Here is a 6,177-nt window from a genome sequence, read left to right on the forward strand (position 1 = left end):
CTAACCAAGCACGACAACCTGCTACCGCAAACTAATCCGGGTAGTATAATCTCGATAGCGAGAACGTACACTGCGATTACGCCGCAAGATCGTCGACTAAAAAAGGGGTTACCGAACACTATCGATGTGCTTTTTATGACGCTTGATTGCAAGCAGTTCACGGTAACTGCGTTATTGATGACTTACGAGATTAAATTATAGATAAAAATCATTGCGTATTTTCATATAGCACATTAAAAAATTTATGTAAATGTGTAATATTATCTCTAAGTTTTGCAAAAAGTTATTTTTTAATCTAAATCTGTATAAATTTCTTAACGACTTTGTCTCGCATCTTTGACTCTTTTCAATTTCTCCTTGCATAAATCTGAATGCTTTTTTGAATTTCTTTACATCTTATCAGAATTAAGGGATATCGATAATACACAGCCGAAAATTAAATTTATTTCGTACAAATAAAGAAATTCTGCTTAACATTTCATCTCTCTATTCTTTTGCAGCTCTTCAACGCCGACGATTAATTGCCTCCATCGAGTCTTTATGGAAGCAATTTCCAGTAGCCTTATATAAATCCGGGAGTCTTCGAGAATGAACTAACATGATGTAACGGTAATTGGTCGATCATGGAGTGCCGTTGAAACAATGCTAATAATAGGGGACGATCGGATAACTATGCCGCGTCATCATCTTCATCTTCCTCTGTGGCTATCGTGGTTACAAAGGTGAGGCAAGAAGGTCGCGCGTTAATGCATTCAGATTCTGTGAATGGGCGTTTATCGAATAAAGTGCTGGGCGTCCACCTTTGGCGGTCCCTCGAAATTCTTGGCGCAGCATTCGCATCCTCTTTCGACTCTTCATTTACTTAATTTAAAAGACGCAATTCGCCAGTAGTAATTAAATCACAAAACCAAAGGATATTCTACGGCTTGAGAGAGAGAGAGAGAGAGAGAGAGAGAGAGAGAGAGAGAGAGAGAGAGAGAATTGATATCCTTAACATTTTATGAAGATTTTATATAAAATAAATATCTCTCTCTCTCTCTCTCTCTCTCTCTCTCTCTCTCTCTCTCTCTCTCTCTCTCTCTCTCTGCTGTTTCTCCACGTATATCTACGTTATACTGGCAACGTAACACGTAACTCATTTTCGCAGATCGTAAATTTAATTACATTGTTCACATTATTTTACAATTAATAATAAAAAGGCTATTCCGTCACAGCTAACACGTACGCCTTTTATCGTTTTCAAATTTTTTGTTCATTCAAATCAATTATAAAATAAAATAATTTTTAATTGAAACGTGTGTTGCGCGAGAAAATTGCCTGGTAATCCAAGTTAGTACGGCGTACCTAATTGGCGGACTTATCGAATAGCGGTGTACCTAAGGTCGAAGTAAATCTAAAACATATTCGGCGGTTAAACGAAGCGGAAGGTATATGTTTAGTCGATTTAGTCTCATCCCCGGGAGGGGTTGTGGAGAGGCACGCGTACAACCCCTCGCAGTTCGTCGCGCGCGAATATCATCCCTTCCGGTCGTCTGCATCGAGCGCAACCCCCCTACTTTTAGTCACACCAAACGCTACCAGTTATTTATACGCACGTCGTTCAACTCTAAACTCTCTCTGGAACTGCCTGGTCGTCGATACTCAGTACCGTATCGTGGAATCTTATCAGAATTATTCTCAAAGTGAAATAAGTGTACATTAAAATCCCTATTTAACGCAGTCTTTTCTTGAATTTTTCACCTATTATTCAATAATACAATCTTCCTTCCTTTACAATTTCTTTTTCAAGAGAATTGTCCAGTTTCGTGGACGATTTTGATTTCATATACTAAAACTTTCATAGATTTTGTTCCAACGTGAAAAACAAGCTTTATAATTTCAGAAATTCTCAGAAGATACCCCCAGCAGTCGATCCTTCACGACTTCCAGTCGCGCATAAGCACAGCCCTGAACTCGACGTTCTTCCCCCGCCGAAAATCGGTAAGAATACTGCTTCGTCGAGATAAGAGTTATCTGTTGGCCTCCGATACGATATAGCCCTCGGGTAGTACGCGCACGTACGTACCCACACGCGTGCACATGTGTACACACTGCGCGCGACTGTGAGGGACACTTTTACCCTCTTTTCAGGAACGGCGCGCGGACGTGCACACATACACACACACACACACACACACACACACACACATACACACATATGCACATCTCGTTGGAGGTCATCGGGGTGGTTTTTCTTCGACGAGGGTGTTATGAGCCATTGTTGGTCATGATGCATCGCCTCGTAAATATTGTATCGGGACGGAAAGTAGCTCGGCGGTTAGACGATAAACTTTCTTCCGTTTTCGTTGCAGATCTTACCGAGATTCCGCGCCCTCCCGAAGGAAGCCGGCAACGAATACGAAGAAGGATGGCATCATCTACGCGAAATGATCTTAATGCGAGCATTAATCTGCGATCTGCGACTTGAGGCGGTCTATAAGATACGCGATTTTCGCGCTGATATTTCAGTGGAATCACTAAGGAAATTTAGTAGATACGAAATCTAGAAATATGAAAATCTCGGTTTTTAGTTTATTGTATTATACATAAAAGCTAACTTGCGCATTACTATATTATATTGTAATGAAATGCTATGTTGTATGATTTGTAATCTCGAAATAGCTTGAACTTAATAAACGGTGACAAAGGACAATTGTTTTTCTTTAAAACTAAACTGTCGACTGTAAGCGCGATTAAAACTTTAGATGTGTAATATTTATTTAAGAGACAATTGCGAGAGATTAATGTGTTACGATTTTATTTCATTTTAGAAAAAAATTAAACGAGAATTATTGGCACATTAATCTAATAATTTATCATAATTCAATCTAATCATATAATTAGCAGAAAAAAATATTAATATGCTAATCTAATCGTTCGTTAATGAGCCTGTCATAATCATATATATGTATTTATCGCGCGACAGTTTCTCTTTAGGAATGTAACACGTTTCTTGATACAGTCTATTCTCGTGTACTCGCATATTCCCGTTTTCTTGGACCGTAAAGTGAATACACTCTAATGCTCACGGCTCGATAAGTATAAAGATGCTCTATAACGATTTGTCCTGTACGGAGAGTAGCCGGCGTAATCTTTGTCGATGCTATCTACCCGCGTCCGGACTATAATTATATCGGATCCTCGAGCCACCGCATATATTATTATTAATATACTTGTAGCGACCGCTATGTGTTTCACGTGTGCGCGTTACGTGTACGCTACAGTACCCGAGCGCAGTGTTTCGTGCGCGTTTGTGTGCACGCGCATGTATGCAACAACGGACAATGGACGCCCGAGGACGGGGGTGGAGCTCGAGGAACGGACAGAAAGAGAAGCCTTATTTGCATACGGAACCACCCTATATAATGTGGAACGGTTATTTCGCTATCCATAGGGTGTTCGTATCAGAAATTTTTCCAACAATAAGCATCTATTGCGTCGTTGTACAATGGCTGCGATACAGTTAAATGGATTGTCGGAAAAGAACGAAACGCTCGCCCAACTAGTTCTGCCCTAACGTTCGAAAGTATAATAATAATTTTCATTTTATCAATCGCAAGTGTTTAGTCATGATATGCGGTTAAAATTATATTGGCAAAACGGGCAGATTACTAAATAAAAAAATTTTTTGCTGCTTGGATAAAATTATTTTGCTATTAACGAAATAATCTGAAAGCTTATCTGTCGGAGATTTATCGTATAATGCGTTATATCAAAGTCTTGGCTCGCGAAAATAGGAAAGTAAATCCGAGCGAGAAGCCCAGCGAAAGGAGAGATCAGCGAAGCTTTCTCTCGTGGTTTGGAAGGTTGAAGTCAGGAAGAAGATAGCCGCGAGAGCGGAGTGACAGTTTCATTTTCGGGTTCTCCTCGTCTACAACTTCGTCTACGTTGGCGAAAGGATCTCGCCGTCGCTTGGGATAAAAAGCGTACCGAAAAGGACGAAAACGGACGTCGTCATCGTCGCGAGACGCGGTGCGGCGCGGTGTCGATTGAACCGACTTTTATTTTCGTTCCCGCAGACGTTTTCGATTGCCTCCGAATGGAATTTTCGCAGTCGTAAGAACGCCTCGGATCATCGCGCCTCGCGCGACAATCGACCCTCTCCTCGATCCATAGATCCCTTCGATCACGCGGAGAGAAGACACATTTTCCAATATCCCGAAATACGTGTCAGAGAAGAAATTGATGCCGTCGAGCAAATCTGCGGATTTAATATCTGATGTATACACGGCGCTATAGCGATCATGTTGTAAGTCGCGCTGTAAGTCACAGAATTCCATTACTAGCCGCTCACAAATCGCGCGTTCCTGACCAACAATGACACCGCGATTTAAACTGTGTGCTTAGCAAAAATATTGCTTCGCAGGAAAATTATCGTCGAAATATACAATGACGGAGCAAAGATTATAAAGGTGCAAAATTGTACAAGTTGTCTTCCTCCTCAAGAGAATCCCCACTGAGAGAAATTAGTGACAACGAACATTTTGATTTGCTGCGGGTAGCAAACCTTTTGTTGCAATAGCAAAAAGTTCGCTACCCGCAGCAAATCAAAATGTTTGTTGTCACTATAATGACAAATATTTGCTAATACCAGCAAATCCTTTTTCTCAGTGCCGGCTTAGTATTTAGTCTTTACGGATAGAGATCACAAATAATATTTTTTATCGGTTTAATTCAATTTGTCGATCCAAATATACGGAAATATGATTTTTTTTGTGTTTGAGGAGCGCGAGCAAATGGGAGAATAAGAAGCTTTGTCAGCGGACGTATTTACGCTATTTTGCGAGAGATCTCAGTCCTCAACAAAAACGCTAACCGATATATTTGAGGGATCATCCCGAGATTCGATCCGCGCCCACCTTCCTCCATCTCGACGAGCGTTTTGACATTTTTTCGACATATTTTGATGCATCATTCTTCTTGGCGGATTTCGAATTCTCGACGGGCGCCCGTGTGGGGCCTCTTTTTTCCTGCTCTCCCTTTGCTTCACACCGCGTTTGCTAAAGATGACAGGTATGGACCAACGTCAACCACTAGAATCGTAGTAAATACCGATGCGTGATGATTCTTTGAGACAGGGTACTCTAGCTATTTCGATGGATTAAATCGAGCGTGAATAATGTAATTGCTTATGAATCAAATATTCTAAAAAAGTCATGTTTGTTTTTCACATTACGAGGTTACAAAAATTTTTTAAGGTTGATCTATCCGCGGTAAAAGAAATCACGCATCTACAGGCACTTATGATTAAGCAATCTACCGTTCGCCGCTTTAATTGGCGTCTATTTGTTGAACATAGCCGTGCTCGCATCGATGGCTATCAAAAGAGTGAGCAACTTGAATGAATACGTGACGCGCCGCCTCGGAAAGGAGATGTGGATCAGCGACGAGGAGAGAAGTCACAGTGAGAGGACCACCGCGATCTCGCTTATTGCCTTGACAAGGATTCCCCTCGCTCTCTCGTAGCTTGAAACTCGAAACAAAAAGCGGAGCCGGGCCGTTAATAGCGATCGATCGCGCGCGCGGCGCGGCGCGCGGCTCGAATGGACGCAAGAGGAATCTGATGTCCGCCGTTCCACCTCTTCCCCATTCTCTCATCTGGAGGCATTTTCACGGACAACGTGTCAGGAATCACTTAGAGCCTCAGGTGGTTAACAATGACACACGTTCCTCGTTCCTCCGCAAGTTTCCTCGGGATCTCTCTCGCGCGCAGGTGTATGCGTGCGTACGTCCACGTGTGTGTGTGTGTGTGTGTGTGTGTGTGTCTGTTTTACATATACGCGAGATGCTCGGGCTTACGCGCATTCAAGCCCACCATTCGCCTATAGACATTGACGGCGAATGGCGGGCCACAATGCGGAGACTAATCGAGTCCCGCGTCGAATATACGTATACGCGAGCGAGCGATCCGGTGTGCACGCATATCGATTAGTATCGATATATACCCGGCCCGGGGTCTCCGGTCCACCAGCCGAGAAGGGACCGACCCCATTGTCTGCTTGACGAACATTGTGCTCCTGCGGCCTGCCTTCGAACGACCGGCATCTTCTCCTCTCTCGCTCGCTCACCTCTCTCTCTCTCTCTCTCTCTCGTTTTACTTATTCGCTTGTGTTTCTGTCATTTTCTCTTTTTAAACGT

At 42.6% G+C, this 6,177-nt stretch overlaps 1 long non-coding RNA gene across 1 annotated transcript; it reads left to right on the top strand.

The window, feature by feature from the left end:
* Nucleotides 1–2,589, top strand: LOC139770777 (uncharacterized). The gene is made up of 4 exons (XR_011717817.1): nt 1–162; nt 501–722; nt 1,883–1,980; nt 2,352–2,589. It is a non-coding gene; the product is annotated as an uncharacterized lncRNA (long non-coding RNA).
* Nucleotides 2,590–6,177: the final 3,588 nt, after the last annotated feature.

The sequence above is a fragment of the Temnothorax nylanderi genome, unplaced genomic scaffold (assembly GCF_030848795.1).
Source record: "Temnothorax nylanderi isolate EJ_2023f unplaced genomic scaffold, tnyl_v1.0 TNYL_tig0033_pilon, whole genome shotgun sequence".
Taxonomy (NCBI): domain Eukaryota; kingdom Metazoa; phylum Arthropoda; class Insecta; order Hymenoptera; family Formicidae; genus Temnothorax; species Temnothorax nylanderi.